The sequence below is a fragment of the Orbicella faveolata genome, unplaced genomic scaffold (assembly GCF_042242905.1).
Source record: "Orbicella faveolata isolate gen_17 unplaced genomic scaffold, um_ofav_v1 contig_25, whole genome shotgun sequence".
Classification (NCBI taxonomy): Eukaryota; Metazoa; Cnidaria; class Anthozoa; order Scleractinia; family Merulinidae; genus Orbicella; species Orbicella faveolata.
In genome coordinates this window covers 8,667,565-8,684,246 of record NW_028301553.1, presented here as the reverse complement: position 1 = coordinate 8,684,246, position 16,682 = coordinate 8,667,565, and the positions used below count along the sequence as shown (strand labels likewise).

General features: G+C 39.3%; 1 protein-coding gene across 4 annotated transcripts in view; it reads right to left on the bottom strand.

Annotated features, from left to right (window-relative positions):
• The window catches only part of LOC110050272 (protein Wnt-4-like), a 31,512-nt gene extending 15,617 nt beyond the window's left edge, over positions 1 to 15,895 (bottom strand). Inside the window, exons 1-3 of one of the 4 annotated variants that reach the window (XM_089293818.1) lie at positions 15,504 to 15,895; positions 11,900 to 11,962; positions 11,210 to 11,298 (exon numbers count right to left, since the gene is read on the bottom strand). The gene's annotated coding sequence lies outside the window, so the exon portion shown is untranslated. Of the gene's footprint in view, positions 1 to 1,577; positions 2,275 to 7,133; positions 7,415 to 11,209; positions 11,299 to 11,899; positions 11,963 to 15,503 lie in introns of those variants that run through there. The other 3 variants (XM_020756180.2, XM_020756181.2, XM_089293819.1) reach the window with 3 other exon arrangements.
• Between the last annotated feature and the right edge of the window lie 787 nt (positions 15,896 to 16,682).

Sequence of the window (16,682 nt, the reverse complement as noted above, 5' to 3'; positions counted from 1 at the left end):
TCTGCCGATAAAATGCGTAATCCTGTGCAAACTGGATAGCAGATTTGCAGTAAAACTGAAAAAATCAGTGAGCTTTTTGCGGTTTTGGCAAAGAGAAACTCCCGCCGGCATAGCTTGCTGTGATATTTTCAGTTCTCGTCCCTTTGTGAGTGACCAAATTCCGACAAAAGAAAAAAAACAATCTTGAGCTTACTGACATATCCGTTTCATACACAGGAAATATCTCTTTAGTCTAGAAGAACGTCGAGAAGATTTGTAAAATTAAACACAGGCCAGACACAGATGGCAATGGATTAGTTATTGAGGCCTAAAGTTGTTACGGTTCTGCGTATTCATCTTTATGCGAGAACTGAATCACGCGATAAAGTGAAAGTGGTAGCGAGCGACGTGTAAAATCTTTCGTAAGTCTTGCAAAGTTGTGAAATGTTTTATAATAATGCTAGTTTCTAGACGACTTCGCCGGACGAAATGATCTGAAAATTAAATCACAGCGGAACTTCGAATACGGCAATAGTTAGAAACGAAAGAAAAGCCCAAAACTGTCCCATCAGCAGGATTTCACTTTATATAAATCAGTTTTATCAGTTACATAGATCAGTTTATATAGATTAGAACAAACTGCTGAAGAATTCTCAGAGTATCTTACTATTTCGCGCCTAAGATTTTGAAGTTGGACGCTCGAAGTGTTACTCCAAATGACCTTGCAAATTGTGATTGTGGTCAGTTCAGAACTTAACTTATCATTACATGAAGCTAAAACACTACTGAGCAATAGAAATAAGTTTGCACGCGCTAACTAGATGACCATAATAGCGTAAACATTTTAGTAAGTGCTAAATATTTTTCTCCTCTACAGAAACGGGGGAATAAAATGTTGAAACAGCGGTCGATATATTAGGGCGCGGCCCAAATGATATTTGTATGAAGCACATGGCGGATTTGTAAAGATGTTTCCAGTAATGTTTTTTCGAAGTATTAGGTAACAAAGAGCTAATAGCTCCATCAGATCTCGACTTTCAATGCGCGTTGTTTAAACTAATACAGAAAACAGATCTCTCGTATATGAGGTCGACATTTATATTCAAACAGCGAGTAACAAAATTTTCCTCCCAATTGTATGATTTACCACAAAAGAACGATAATGGATTTTCAAGAAATACATTTTAAGGCTAATTGTTTAACCTTGCATCATTTATTTAATTTAACCACTTCTAAAAAAAACACAAGTAAATGGAGAATTGATTCGTCCATGTGATGACTCAATTGACGCTAGTAATTTGCTAACAATATTTTGCTTGAATTAATTTGGAGCTTGGTAGTATTTGATTCCGGCGATTACCAGATATTTCTGTTCTCGAACACGATTTCTCTCTGTTTTGAGAAGACAGTAACAAGAATGTACCCACTCATTCTTAGTTGTGACCTCCTTGATCCAAATTCAAGAAAATACTATAGCCGAGAATACTGAATTGCAACTAAATATCGCACGCTTCGGAGTTTGGAGGAGTATGCTAAATCTTTTAAACTTACACAAATTTGATTTGCATTTGTTCAAAATGACTTAAACTTATTTGTACCTGTCTTAGAAGATCAGAAGTATTTGCTTTAGCTTTGAAACGAATTTGTTTCTCCACAACACTTACGTCTCTCTGCGGACAGGCGAAGCCAACACGCGGTTGTGAAACAAAACGTTCACCGCTCGAAGCAAAACCTCGCTACGTAATCTGCATTCAATAGCTGTTTTTTACATCTTGAACATCCCGCAGTTCATATCACTGTTACCCTTTCGCCCTCGTAGCGATTTTCCTTTTCTTATTTAAATCATGAAGCTGTGTTTTATGCGCTCCTGGTTCTTCCAGCTGCGTTGCATTGGCTCATGAAAGCGGCAAACAATAAGTGAACGTGTATTTCTTTTAGTTCTGATGTGGTTACCCAGTGAACAAATATGTTCTTCCCATAGGAAAATTTCTAAATTAGCGCTTTTGGATGCAAACAACATACTATGCTAAAGTTACTGCGACGAGACGTCTCTCCACTGAAGGACACCATTAAAATTTGTTACCGGTATTAAACCACATGATCTCAAGTTGAATTAGGTCAACGGCATTTGCAAGTCAAGAGATGTTTTTAATTCACAAATGAAATACTTAGTTCTCTTCTCACTGCGTTTCGAAAGTCCATTTTAGAGCAAACTACCGCATGTTGAGTTCTCTCAGCAACTAACATTGAAGTGTTATTAAACTTCAGCCAAGTTTACTGCAAGCTCGTGAAAATACCGCAACCAGTCTAAACACAAAATGTTGTTTGTTTGCAATGCTAATTTTTGCTGTTAAAAATATTCACCTGATGTGAAACCAGTCAAAGGCCACCTTTTTAGTGTGAAAATCACTTTCAAATTGACTGTATTGTTGTGGCTTTTGTTGTGGCTTTTCGCAACCAAGATTTTCGTTTGTTATCCGATGGCAAACTTCATATACAAATATCTACAAGGTAATCTCTTTACCCGGACGTTACACTATAAAGAAGCTTGCAACTGAATGCACACGTGGGTTAATCTAAGAATGACTTATCAAATTAATCAACATTCAATCAAATACCCGTGTTAAGTTTCGAAGTTAACCGTACCCTCTAAACAAGAAACGATCTGAAAGAAGCGATCAAATTTTTTGTCAGCGAATTCCGAGAGTAGCGCTAGCGAACTCAAAGTCAACTTGGCTTATTGTGACGTATGAGAAACAAAGGCAATAACAAATACGAGGCGGAGTGTATCAAAATTACAGTCGAAATTCTACAACGGCTACTTTTTGTCATCCCGGTGGACGGTCCATACATTCACTCTTATTTTAACCTCTCTACAACGGCCACACCTCTCGACAACGCCAACAATTACTAAAACTCGTCACCACTGCCAAAATAACCTCTCGACAAATTCCAGTTAATCAACGACTGACGAAACAGGTGTCATATTACACCCCTACCTCCACATAACATATATAACGGCCACCTCTCCACAGCGGCCACTCTCCTCTTTCCCCTTTCGGAGCCCAAAGTTTTATTATTAGTAATTCTCTTTACCAATTAAAATACAGTTCCTTAAAGACAGTAATGTGGATTCCATAGCATATCAAGACAATTTTTCTACATCAAGTTGTTGTTTTTCTTTCTTTTCCAGTCGACTCTTATCAGCGTAATAATCTTTAGTAATGTTATTATTAGAAGCAAAATGAGACATTTATTTTTTTTCTGACCCCAACAAAGCGACCTAAAAGTTAGAAAGTCGCTGATTATCGTATTAAAACCAATTGATCAGACTTGTCATGGCATTTCTGCCAAAGCTCATTAAAAACAAAGCGATAACAAGATGAAAATTCAAATCAAAATAGCTAGAAGTTCTTTTCAACACTCCAATAACACACCTATTTAATCTTCTTGCTATTGGTTAATTCTGCCCAGAGTGCAGTCTGTCTAGAGGTTGATCAGATGATTAAAAATTCAAGCGTTTTAAACTTGGAACTCAGTAAGGTTGTGTTGTTTTTAAAATATTTAAATCAACACCAGTGCTAAATACTAACTTCAGTAATTAGATTTTCAGTCATTATTTCTTCATTAGTAATGACCTGAAGTGGTTTTTGGAGGAGTAGTCTTGTTTTGTAATTCTAAAAAACTACTGGAAGCTTTAGCAGGTTATTAAGTTAAGGTAAAGTCTGCATAAGAGCCAAGTGGCTCATCAGGCCGGAGCCTGTCCTGGTTTCTGTAGCATGAAGTGACTAGGAGTATTCCTACTCCCCCCTGGATGGGATGCTAGTCCATCGCAGGGTTACCCCCAGTATTAAATTCGCTGGTACCCATTTATACACCTGGGTGGAGAGGGGCTCTATGAGAGTAAAGTGTCTTGCCCAAGAACACGAGGGAATGTTCGATCCGGAGTCGAGTGAACTAACCATGAGGCCACCGCGCCTCCAAAAGGTAAAGTTGAATTTAAATAAAACTGCTGTTAAATTTCTTTTAAATCAAAGACTGACTTCTGATTCTATCAATCGACAGTAACAGCTAAGTCATCTCTCGTCATTGCCTTGTCATGTCTGTGTCTCCTTCTTGACTGAAATGCGGAACACTGCTATTTCAGAAGATTGTGGAAACCGATATACGATTTAGAAAGTAGATAAGCGTCTTCCGGGGTGTTGAGGTAAGGCTTAATGTTGACGTACTGTCTGATCATGACAGACGAGGGTGGAACCTTTAATTTACTCTTTCACTATTTAAAATATACACTAGGTATCGTGAACCGGAACAAGGTTGTAACAATATTCCAGCTGGGCGTATTGATTTGGATGTTTCCAGATTTAGCTCTTCCCTTCGATAATCTGAAATAATCCTTGTGAGAAGTTTTAGAAAATAGACTTTGAACCCGAGTTTCCTATCAGCTGTTTGATTGGCGAAAGTTGTAGCCTTCAAGCTTCATGAAAGCCACGGAGCAGAAGATTTGATCTCTCTCTAATGCAGTTTTGTTTTCTTCACACGGAGTTCATTGGGTTATTTTGGTCTGTAGACGCGCGCGTGATATTGACAGACCTCGGTAATGATTGACGTTTCTTTCCATCGTAGCCAATCAGATTGCGACTTTGCCAACAGTCCGTTGTTGGTTGTGCTAAATATAGATGCGAACTTTGCAACTTCTGTTTCAGTCTTCGCACATTCCACGCGTGGTTTTAATAATTCAGACACTGAAACAGAAAACGCTTCAGCACATAGTCACGATTGGTAATGTCACTTAAACCGAAGAGGAAATGATCAAAATCTAATTTTTTCCTTCTAATTCCGATACATTGACAAGCAGGAGGTAATAAGAATATAGAAACTTATCTTGACTCACCGCAAAGTTATTTCAGTCTAAACAAATAATAAACGAATTCAGACTCAAACGCAGATCATTTTTGAACGTGCAAGCAGATTCCATCCGCGCTAAGTTATTTATATAACATGCACAAAAACAAAAAAAAATTGTAAATTATGCTTTTCATTTATTCAAATCCTTGTGTCACCTCAATATTTTCACTTTTGCCTCGAAAATTATGTTAGAAACATCGAAATGTTTTAATATTTATACTGAAGTTTTTTAAAAAATTAATTAATTTTATACTGCTAGGGTAAAATAAGACAAAAATTGATGTCCCTCGAAATTTGACTCATACCTCTCAAGATCATCTTAACTACAAGTGTTCCTTTAGGTTAATCATTTGTTTAAGTAGTTATTTTGAGGTTTCTCTCTAATTGAAAGTGATTTTAAACATCACGAGAAAATACGGTAGTTAATGTATCAGAAAAAAAGAAAGTCTGAAAAGTGAAAACTTGATATCGAAGTTTCAGTTCAGCAACTGGGAGTTTCTAATTCTATCTGCTTTTACTTGCAAGTTAGTTAAAATGCAGGATTCGTTCATGCAATTATCCGTTATCAAAAATAGATACCTTTTCACTCCATGTGCAAAACGGATCGAACCAACACGCTGGAAGTATCTGAAGAAGTCATTCACAAATTTACAGATTTTACCAAAGACGCTACTACCTCTAATGCTATCAACCAACCTTCTAAAAACCTCGAAATAGTTTCAATTTTTTTACATAGTTCTTGTTCTAGAAATCTCGGACAAGACAATGGGGTACGTCTTTTATGCTTAAAATTGATTACCAGATTGATTACCGAAGATTACAATCCTCAATTGGCCATTACGGGCTGTCAAAACGGCGCGTTCAAACACAGTTGATTTTCACAAATGACTTCACAATTTTCTTTCTTTTGTAAATGACATCCTTTACAATGAAACTTTGAATTTCCTAGAGGTTGCGGCAACACTGCGCAGCAAAAGAAACAATTAAAAGGAGATCAATTGAATGTCAAGTTCATTTAGCGCTCGTTAAACAACGTCAATATACAGTGTGGTTTACAATAAAATTTCAATAATCTTTATTTTTTTAGCGGCACTTTTGCGATTTTTTTTCCGTAAAACGGTAGACCATTCCTTCCCTAACATGGTGAGCTTTCTAAAATGAACTGTGACAAATTGTAAAAGTTAATTTTAAGTTAATGCAGCTCAGTTGCATACTGGAAGCGTGCGAGTGTCAGATATTTCCGCCGGCATTTTTCTGTTCCTTTCTTTTTTCGTGTTTTGCATTGCCTGAGGGCCTGCTAAGATCAGTCCCCATTAGTTTTCGTGTCCTAATTAGTCCGAGACTAAACATTTGATGTGCGTATAACAATTTGACGTTAATATGACACATGCATAGAGTATCCGTCTTTGCTTTCGAGATTCATCATGGCAAAGTTACAAACATAATGAACTGAGCCTTATTTTTTTCTGATGACCTCTTGTGCAAAGAACTGGAAAATTTATTCGTGCTAAAGATTAAATCCTGCCAAAAATATAATATAACAAAGCAACAAAACAAACCGCAAAAGAATAATAGCCATTTACAGTTGATTAAGTAAACAAACTGAATTATGAAGTGTACCGCAAACTCCCTTAATTTACACACTGATAAACAGCTGAGTTTGAAAAGGACATGTAAACTCACGCTTAATGGCAAAAACTAAACGAAACAGCGCGTCTTTCTCAAGTTTACATTCTTCTACACAGCCTTAACCTGGCCTGTAACACACTGATTATAGCTGTTTCTAATTCAAGAGCAAGTGTGACCCCAAGGCATTGATTTTAATCATGATTCTTTCTTAATAAGTGGGCCATTTTGCACCCACGCTTAAAATAGTTTCAACTATTTTCGTCGGACTGCGGAATGTTAGTGGTTCGCATTAACGAGACCGTAAGACCTTCAGCATGGAAATTGCCAACGAGCTAATGCTAACATACTGACATAAGGCGTGAGAAAATGACAATAAATCTTAAAGAATAACGTGACTTTGACGGGTGATCAAATTGTCGCATGACTCCAGCCTAAACTCCACGACAACTCAGTTCAGCACTATTAGGTCCTAAGAGTGGTAACTTAGTTACAGTGAACGAAAACGCAATGTCAAAGTTTTCTCTTCTGAGCTCTCGAAATCGAACCTAGCTGAACCCTTTTCTGAAAGAGTTGATTATAAACTAAGCAAGTCAACTATGCGTAAAGTTCAATGTTACCTTTGATGGCGTCGAGTGCGCGTTGAGTCGAACAAAGTTTGCTGCGAAGGAATTGGAAACAGTACCGCTCTCCAACTAATAACCGCAGCTCTATGGCAAAGCTTGCTGTTTTTCTACAGTCTGGAATTCAACCAAGACGTCCTCTCTGGCAAACAGATACAATTATTGTTTAACTCACACAAACGGTGTCCCGTGGGTAGAAGTATTGCGAGCTGGAACCAGCTCACCACGACTCCTGAAACCAAAACACGGTGACCACAGAGCAAACCAAGCGTGGTGTGCTATTCATTCTTAAATGCTGATGAACCGGCCTCTTTAATCGGATTTCTTATCTTCTAACAAAAGACGATTAATAGCGGGCAAAATCGAGCATAAAGCACGCAGGTGTTCTGGTAAAACTAATCAATGAAGACTACTATCTTATCGCTGCTTGCCGTTAACACTGTCTTCTTTTGCTCTCAGCCAAGATTAAAGTTGAAATTTTAAGCTGAAGAATTAACTCTTTTTTGGTAATAAAGCTGTAAAGCCAGTTTACAAACAAACAGTCGCTAAAGTTGGTTGAATGGGATTTTGCACACGGAAGGGCTTTGTAAAGACTGATTTCATTGTGGAGAGGTTTCAGATCAAACAGCTAAGTTAGGCCAATGCTGTAAACTGGGGAAAGCGCCTACATTTCGCTGGACATGATACCCCAAAAATAGACTATCTGGAATTCTCGCTGCAATATTCTCTCGCTAATGGACTCCTGCAGTTGTTATTGAGTCAGCGGTTTATGAACGGTGTTTCAGCCTTGAAGATCATGAGATTGCCTGGATATTTGTTTTTATTCACGACACCACCCTAAGAAATTTCAACCCTATTTATCCCAGTAGTAGGAATTTTCGTCTCAGTGTCCACGCTTAGTTTGGTGCGTAGCTTATCAGCTTGATCAAACGAAATGAATGTAACCCATAGATTCCTAGCTGAAGCTTACCTTGACGACAAATAGGTAAAGATCACAGACTGAATGGTACCATTACTCGGTCACTTAATTAAACCAATAAGTTGCCGTTTACTTTCGTTCAGTTCTCGCCGGACACACGTTGGCGAGGGTGTTTGTTAGAACGGGTGCCGTGCACGAGTAACACGCACGCGCAAGCTGGCTTTGCTTCCGAAATTTTAGGAGGTCAGTTTAACAGTTTTTTCAGACAGCAGGGTTTCTCTTCAGATAGTGTCGTTTCGTCACGCTGCGATCAAGAGTGTTATCTCGCTATCGAAAACATAACCATTTCCGTTAAATGTGTTAAGCGGGCGCCACGCCTAAAGCTTCACAGAAAAGTGCAGTGATCCGAGCTGAACCAGCAAATTAAACAGGCCGGATTATAGTTTTATGGGTAGGAAAAACAAACAGGAAGTCGTCTTTACTCCCCTGCACAATGTAATCGCTCCTGGAAGTGGGGCCCTGTGTGTGTCAGAGAGGATGCTGAGGATTTTCCATTGAGACTGTTTCCGGCGTGCAGTAGCTAAGTCACGGTTTGCACGGCTTGAAAAGTTTAGTTTAAATTTTTCACGTTCTTCGTTTGTAATCCGTGTTAATCTTCTCCATCCATAACCATCCTTGTTTCTTTATGGCTTTTTATTATCACTTTGTTTTATTTTCTTAGTAAACTACTATTTTCAGGTTTACTTCAATCAAGAGAATATGATATGAATGGGACCATAATCTCAATTTAACAGTAATTTTGTTTGTGGCCAAAATAACTCAAAATACCGTGTCTGAGCTCCCTTAACCGCAACAAATCGACTTGTCTTGATTCGGGAAGCTAGGAGAACGCGATTAGAAATTTTCTTAAATTTTCTCTTAGTGATAATTCAAAGATGAACACGCGCCAATAGGGAAGTGTAAACGATTATTTCTTTCTTCGCAGATACGATGAAAAGTAGCTTCGCCTCTTAGTCGTTGACAAGAAGAAATAGTTTTCTTGTTCATGGCGTTTTGTCTGGGTAGAGGCCGTTTCTCTCCCGCATTTAGATGTTCCAAACATGTCCAGTTATAATAACGGCCTTAATTTTTAATTCATTTTCTTTGGCGCAGGCGACTGGAGACGAGGCAGCTTTTCATCACCACATCAAGGAGGTCAAGGCAGTGCATCTCGAAAATCAGAGCGGAAAAACGTAATAGGCATGCGCAACTTTTGGCTGTGCGCCAGGCTCCATGGTTGAAAAAATGGCGGGAATTTCGTCAATCGGGTAAACAAAACAGGTTACGAACTTTATACTCTTTTCCAATATTCCCGGTAAGTAGCAACATTTTAACGTCACTAATGGAAAGCTGGTGTATTGTTTTCGTGGGGAATCAATTTTTTTTTCGGACGAAATTAACTTAAAGACGGTTTCAGAACCCTTTATTTTCCCGCGGTGTACAAGAAATTTCGTTGCGAAGACACATTCTCTCTACAAACACTTTTACATGTTGCATCCATATAAGCAACCCACAGAATACATGAGCAAGACAGCCTCTCAGCAGGCAGGGCAGGCGACCCAAGCTCCACTACTAAAAGAAAGACTTTCTTTTAGTAGTGGAAACCCACAGAACGATAACTCGCCGAAATCGCGTTAGATCGGCCTGAGGAGCAGGCAAACAACAAAGAATACAACACAGTAACAGGGTAAGTAGATTTTACTCACAAAATGTAAGAATAATTGACTTTTCAAGCAAAGCCGTTGCATTCTCATACAAACCTTTATAAATTCAAACCGTTGTAACACAACACCTCCATATGCTACAAGGCCAGAGTCACGTTTCGCGTAGTCAAATTCGGTCGTTATGTAATAGTATATGCCATATGTCACGTTAGGCTGACCGTTCGCAAAGTGAAAAAAAAAAAGGATAACATTGAACGCTTGGGTCGCCTTTGGCAGGGAGAGCCTTGTTTTCTTAACAGTGAAATGCCGAAAAAAAGTCATGCTTGCTCAAGTATAAATAAATCAACCGAGCGACATCCACATCGTCTCCACAACACATTCACTTCCATACTGAAGTGCTGACATGGCCCTAGATCCACACCCCAAATATATTTTGTGTGTATAAATCAGCCGGCTGGCAAATTTTTACACGGAAATCGCCGTGAAGTAGAAGTTGAGGCATTGCTATTGGGAGAAAGGACAGATTTGAATTTGCCAGCAACTAGAAAAAACGTTTTAAAAATGCTTATTTGTCTTTGAGGCCTTGATGGTCCCAACGTAGTTAGTTGTGCGCCACTAAAGCAACCATGGAAACGGCTACGAAATTTTGACTTGAAATGACGGACTCATTGTACATGTGTGTGGGAGTTTTACCTGTGAACAGCAGGGAGGTCTGGTTGAAATGAATGAGCAGCTGAGATGCACTTCTGCAACAACATTAGGGCTAACCCTGCCTGAGTATTGGGATGGAATTGACACACCAAGGACAGTAGGCAGTAGAGTCAGTCAGTAATAAAGCTCGTGTTTTCGTTGGAAGGATAATTTTGCTTTTATGACAGATGTGTTCAGATATATTTAGATCTGATATCTTGCCCAGACACGCTCAATTATTTCAAGTCTATTAGAAAAGAGATGAAACAGATCGAGGTACAGTAGATGACGGGTACGCTTCCAATTAATGATCGGTTAGGCCTTTTTTCCCCGTGATATCTTGGAAAACGTCAAGAAATACTTGTGCTCACATTGCACTAGTTTTCTTTATCGTTTAGTTGGTTTTTAGTTTGAGTTCAGATTGTTCAAGTTGCTGCGTGGGTTACACCGTGGGAAACACTACACACACAAGCTCATAACAGAAACGGACGGTCTGATTAAAAAGACGTGCTTAAGTAGTGTTAACAAGCGAAAAACAGAATTGGAAAGTACCCGAGTTAGAAATATAAAGACATTGCAAACCGGTCTTCCTACTGTACAGGGTCTGTACAAGCGAAGTGTCAAGTACAAATAAATTGTACTTGGTAGGAAGCATTTTGTTTCTGAGCTATGATCACACAAAAAGCCTTTTTGAAAATCTTACCTGGTTTAACGAAAACGTCCTTTTTTTCATTCAGTTTTAACAAATGCCGTTAACTTACCTAAATGCCTCTAGATTATCAGTGCTATCCGGGCGACTTGCCTGATCACCAGCTTCAGAATTGTACCGTTCGTTTCTCACGGAAGAAGGCTAAAATACACCATGAAACCTCAAAATCATCCGTGTGCATTACAAGATACGGACAGTAAGTGTATCACGAAATACGAGCAGCGCGAAATTGATGCAGACAGATAGAGACCACCACAACCGCAATATATTTGCGTCTATTAAATACCATTAAACATCATCGAAGTAAACGATCGGCACTTATTGAATTCCTTATCACTTTTATTACATGGACTTAACAAACTAAAAAGAACATTGAACGAGGGCACTATCTTCTCGAGATTTTTCTTGGGGTTGTGGCTAAGTTCGCTGCTTTTCACGACAAAGACCAAGCAGTTGCAGAAAAGGAATACTTTTACTTTATAATACAGTGTTGACTGAAACGACGGGAAAGCTTTTCTTTCTTCAAGATATTCTCGTTTATCTCTTTTCCGGCAATACAGTAATCGTCTGATCGTTTATTATCCTCAAATTAATTAAGGTATAAAGTGTAAGATGTAATGGGGAGATAAAACGAGATGGATAAACGCTTCTGTTTCGCTTGCTTTCAGCCGGCAAGTGTATCCCATCAAACATTGTAATGCTCGATGAAGCACTGCAACTTCAATGACAAAAAAAGCCTTACCTTTGATCTTTAGGAGCCCTCGTGTGCAGTGCTGTAAACTGTACCAAATCCACGTAGATTACCCTGTCATAAAACAAAAAAATTGTCTAGAACCGTAGCTTTCTGTATTGCACACATAAACAGGATAATAAAATTAGGCGAACCAGACGTTCCCACCAACAGCTTGTGCATACAATTTCCGTTCTGTCACCGCGGCAGCCCGAAACAAACGTGTCTGTTAAACAATGCCTCTTTGCTTTCAAATAAACCACTTTTCGTTATGCTACATAAAACCGCTATGAAACTGTAATTTACCTGTTCAATGGCAATATTTTAGGCGCTGATAATAACGTCAAGAGCAACTTAAAAGCTTTTGAAACAAGAGTCGTTTAGTCGACCGACCGGCAGCACCTTCACGCAAGTTCTAGTTCCTAGCTTGTGGCTTTGGTTTCGGGCCTGCTGTGAGGAATTTGTTGTGATTCTTGAGTGACTTTCAAATGAGCTGCCTTGCCTTACACGGGAGTACAATCAGCTCGACAGCAGGGCGTCCAAATAAAATGAAAGCAATGGTTCAGAGCATATCCCAAACTAAAAGCGACTAAACTGTTGTTTAAACGTGATAGCATTGCATCTGAAGCAAAATTTTTTATCCCTCTTCTAGCCCGTGTTTAAATTCGCGCAATCGATGGCAGTAGCTCGTATTTTTCCAGGCGTTTATGGTACCTTTCTGAAGGAGTAATTGCCATATTATTATATAAGTTTTGGTTGGTAAATCACGAGTTTTAATCAGTTTGCCCCATGTATGGAAATATCTCAATATGTGTTTCAGATGCAACGGTACAAAAATGGACTGATGGAATAATTTAAAACTGCTATTTTTTTTTTTTTTTTAAGATTTAAAGTTTATTTTCTTTTTAGACAACAAAACTAAAAGAGAAATTCAAGACACAAATCAAAATTGTCCGCAGTGAGACAGCTTTGGTATAGTATCAGAACTTTGACCAAAGAATTCTACAAAATTTCCATGACGCGAAACCTGGTTTTTAATCAGCTTAAGAATAAATATTGATATTGCCATTTGTCGGTTTGGATAAACAACTCGGAAACAAACAATTAACAGTCTGTGATCAAGGTGATATCAAAGGCGTTAAAGATTATATAATTTAATTCAGATGATCTTATGGTTTCCATTCCCTTTAATCTTTGCTAATGCGGTTTTGCTAAGAAAAGAGTGATGGTTGTATAATATCAAGGCTAATTTTAGTCACCCATATTTGAAATGTTTGAGGAAGTTGATGTTTCCGTTATCGGCTTATCAGAGGCTCAAAAATCAGCATGAAGTTTATAGCAAACAAAACAAAAATTCTTTACAGACTTGAACCGGAAAAGATAATTTCCTTATTTCACACCAAAACGGGTTACCACAGACCACAGAAACCGGTTGCGGGAATTTTAAGAGAGTTAATTTATCGCAAAATGGTCGTTTCCGCGAGAACGATACTTTCTCGAGGGAAAGCCAACTCATCTTCAAGAAAGATGATATTTTAACCTTTAGCTAAGCTCAAACAGTTGGTGGCGTTTGTTGCACTGTGTGACACTACCAGCTACTAGTAGAAATGGCGCCAAAATTCCGCTTGCAAGCATTGTACTTTCATGCCTACAGTGCGCTTCTTGGCAAGCATTGCACTCTGGTGGGCGAACATTTGTAGTCTGTTCACAGACTCCCTATTTTGTCTTGAGTTCGTTGAGCCTGTGGACAGACTAAAACATTTGTCGAGGTTGTAGGGTTTATGGCTTTAACGAGGAGAAGGGAGGGAGAGTAGTTTAGTTTAGGTCTGGACGACAAGCATCGATCATGCGCTGACATTTAGATAAATACGGATATGAACGGTATGGATGAAGTCGATAATCGATAGCAAACGATATCGATCGATTGGTTAATTAATCGGAACCATCATTATAGCTTGCGCAGCTGGCGGGATTCGTGACCGAGAGAGAGATTTTTAGTGGCGGAACCACTCGACTCTTCATCAATCCTCTCACGTTTTTGCCTCTCGCGTTCACGCACGACTTCGCGGCCAACACAAAAGCACTCGCGCTCGGAATCCCGCCAGTTACCAGTGGTTACGCAGGCTACCATCATTAGAATAGTTTAAATGACAGACTAGCACCCTCCCCACCTTCATGACACGAACGTTCCACACTAAAAATTGACCTCCGAGACTGAAATAACTCAGTTAACAGAGCATAAAATGCGATCAGGAGTTCTTTTTCAATCCCCTGATCGAAGTTACAAAGAAACCGCGCTCCGACGGCGTTCATGCGCAAGCTTCACTAGCCTGCTTAGCAGGCGGAGAGATCGAGCAAGTGAGCGAGCAAGTGAGTGAGCGAAAGAGCGCGTGTGGTGAGCAAAAATTGGGGAGAAGCGGGGAGGGTATGAGCGAGCGGGTCACACCTTCCCCCTGCTACTTATTTTTTGCACTCGCTGACAGTTTCGTTCTCTCTGGGCGCTTTTTCGGAAACGCCTGCTACGCAGGCTAAGGCTTCACTCGCGACAATCATCACTTTGCTTTGCGTATCCCGCCACATTTTTCTCTCGAAGAAAAAGAAACAGTATTCTGCTATCTACCATGCCACTGGATGAAGCCGAGAGGCACGCGACCGTAACATGTCACGCCCAATTAGAATGCAACTCGAGGTATGATGGCTAGATACCAATTTTGACCTCTCCTCTGGTAACCCTCTCCTCGACGTGCTAACGGTCAATCCACAGTGCTTCGCATGGAATGCATACTTAGAAAGTTTTAAAAACCGCAAGTCATGGTTTTGTTCTAAATTTAAAGCGGTGAAATATCATGCAACTGAGAAATTAGATCGGTGAAATACCCTAGCTTGAGAACGTTTTTATTTTCCTTTTGAGACGAAGAACAAATGCTTTTATGACTGTCACCGCCTTCTACCGATCACAGAACATCACTAGAAGTCTAACTGAATAAGATAATCGTTTAAAAATCTTTCATGCTTTTGTTTGGAAGACCAAAATAAATGGAAAATGTAGCGCTTTCATTTCTTGATCAGAGTTCACATGGGCATTATGTAAGACAACATTAACATGTTCCACGCAATTAAAAAAAAAACAGAATAAAAAGGACGTGCACAACCGACATTTTTGTAACCACAAAAGCTCAGTGATCTTCGGCGAAAATTTCAACGTTTTTGAAATGACGAGCTAATATGCGAGACAGAAATAACGATAAGCACAATCAAATCACTGTCAAATGGCAATGTTTTACCACCGTATTCATATTACATGGCAATACAGGGACATTACACTTTGAAACTTTTCTCCTGGTTAGCCCAATCAGCAACGAGGTCTTCCTGATTTCGACCAAACGAACTCTATTTTACTGACACGTTATTAAGTAACAGTTTCAGGACCTTAATTGCGGAATCATCGTTTTTCAAATAAAGAGTTTTTACTCTTTGACAATAGTAGACCTTGGCATAGACAGCTAGCCGCTAACCTTAGGGCACAGATTTCTGAGATACTTCAGTCTTCTGGCGAAAGCACCGAGAGTAGTTCGATAAAAGTGGATTTATACAGTACTATAACAACTTTTCTTACCTTGATGCTGACTTTAAAGTTTACAAACTCGCACTGAAGGTCGTGACGCAAACACCACGATGCTTGTTCCCACACCGCTTACCAAACCCTCGACTTGAAGGCGTCAAGACCGTCAACTGCAGATTGATAAGACGCGCGGATTTTACTCGCAGCTTTGATGCTGCTGCTGCAACTGTATTATAACAGTGCAGATTAACAGTCAGTCAGTCTAATACTAGTGCCAGCATTGATGTGTTTTTCGATACGTAGGGTCATAATCTTGGGTTTGTTATCTCCTTGGGTCACTGTTAATAGACTCCTTCTGTTATGTAAGAGATACAGACTGAGTCTGTCAGACTCTGTTTGAAATAAAACCACACAACCATACAACTTAAGAAAAGATTTCCTCTGCAATCTAAAGAGAACAGAAGGTGAAAAAAAGGTCCGGAGTACAACACTGAGTAGCCCTGTTATCCATGACGTCTCAATTCTAAGATTTCGTGCTCGATGTAATTATTTCCATATTTTTCCAACTTTGCAGAGTTAACTCGATAGCAATACTTTTTCTTACTTAAATCTGCGCGGATAGTCAGCATTTAGTCATTAATAACACTGCTAATCTCTTTTGACACGTGCATCGTCCTAAGAACTACTTTAAATTCAATTTTCAGGAAACCTAATCTTGCTCAATTATAACTAAAAATACGTTAGTCATGTTTTTTTAGCTCATCCAGTTAGCGGTAGATTCACCACCTAATTTAGTGAGACGTATTCGTTTCCAAATATAGGTGGGTAGAGCATGCATTTTTTAAAATAGTGAGCACTAAAGAAAAATCTAGATAGTTAATCGAGCTTTCAAAATTGCTTTATAAGGATCTGGCTTCAAAGCTACTTTCAAATGTCCACAATTGTTAGTGTTCCTACAAAATTACTCAAGTGGTGTGTTTTCTTTATAACACCGCTCTCCCTGGGGTAAGCAGATCACTGCATACCGGATTGCTACTGCTTTTGAAGGTAGCACTTGAAATCTTTAAGGTCGGCACACACGAGGGCATTAGTCACTACGACTAGTCCCTGCAACTAGTCCACTGAAGAGTTTACACGAGGGGACTGGTCGCAGGGACTTGTCCCACGAACAGTTCACACGGAGCGTTTTGAGAAACAAGTCGCAGGGACTTGTCCCAAAAATTCAAACTGGTT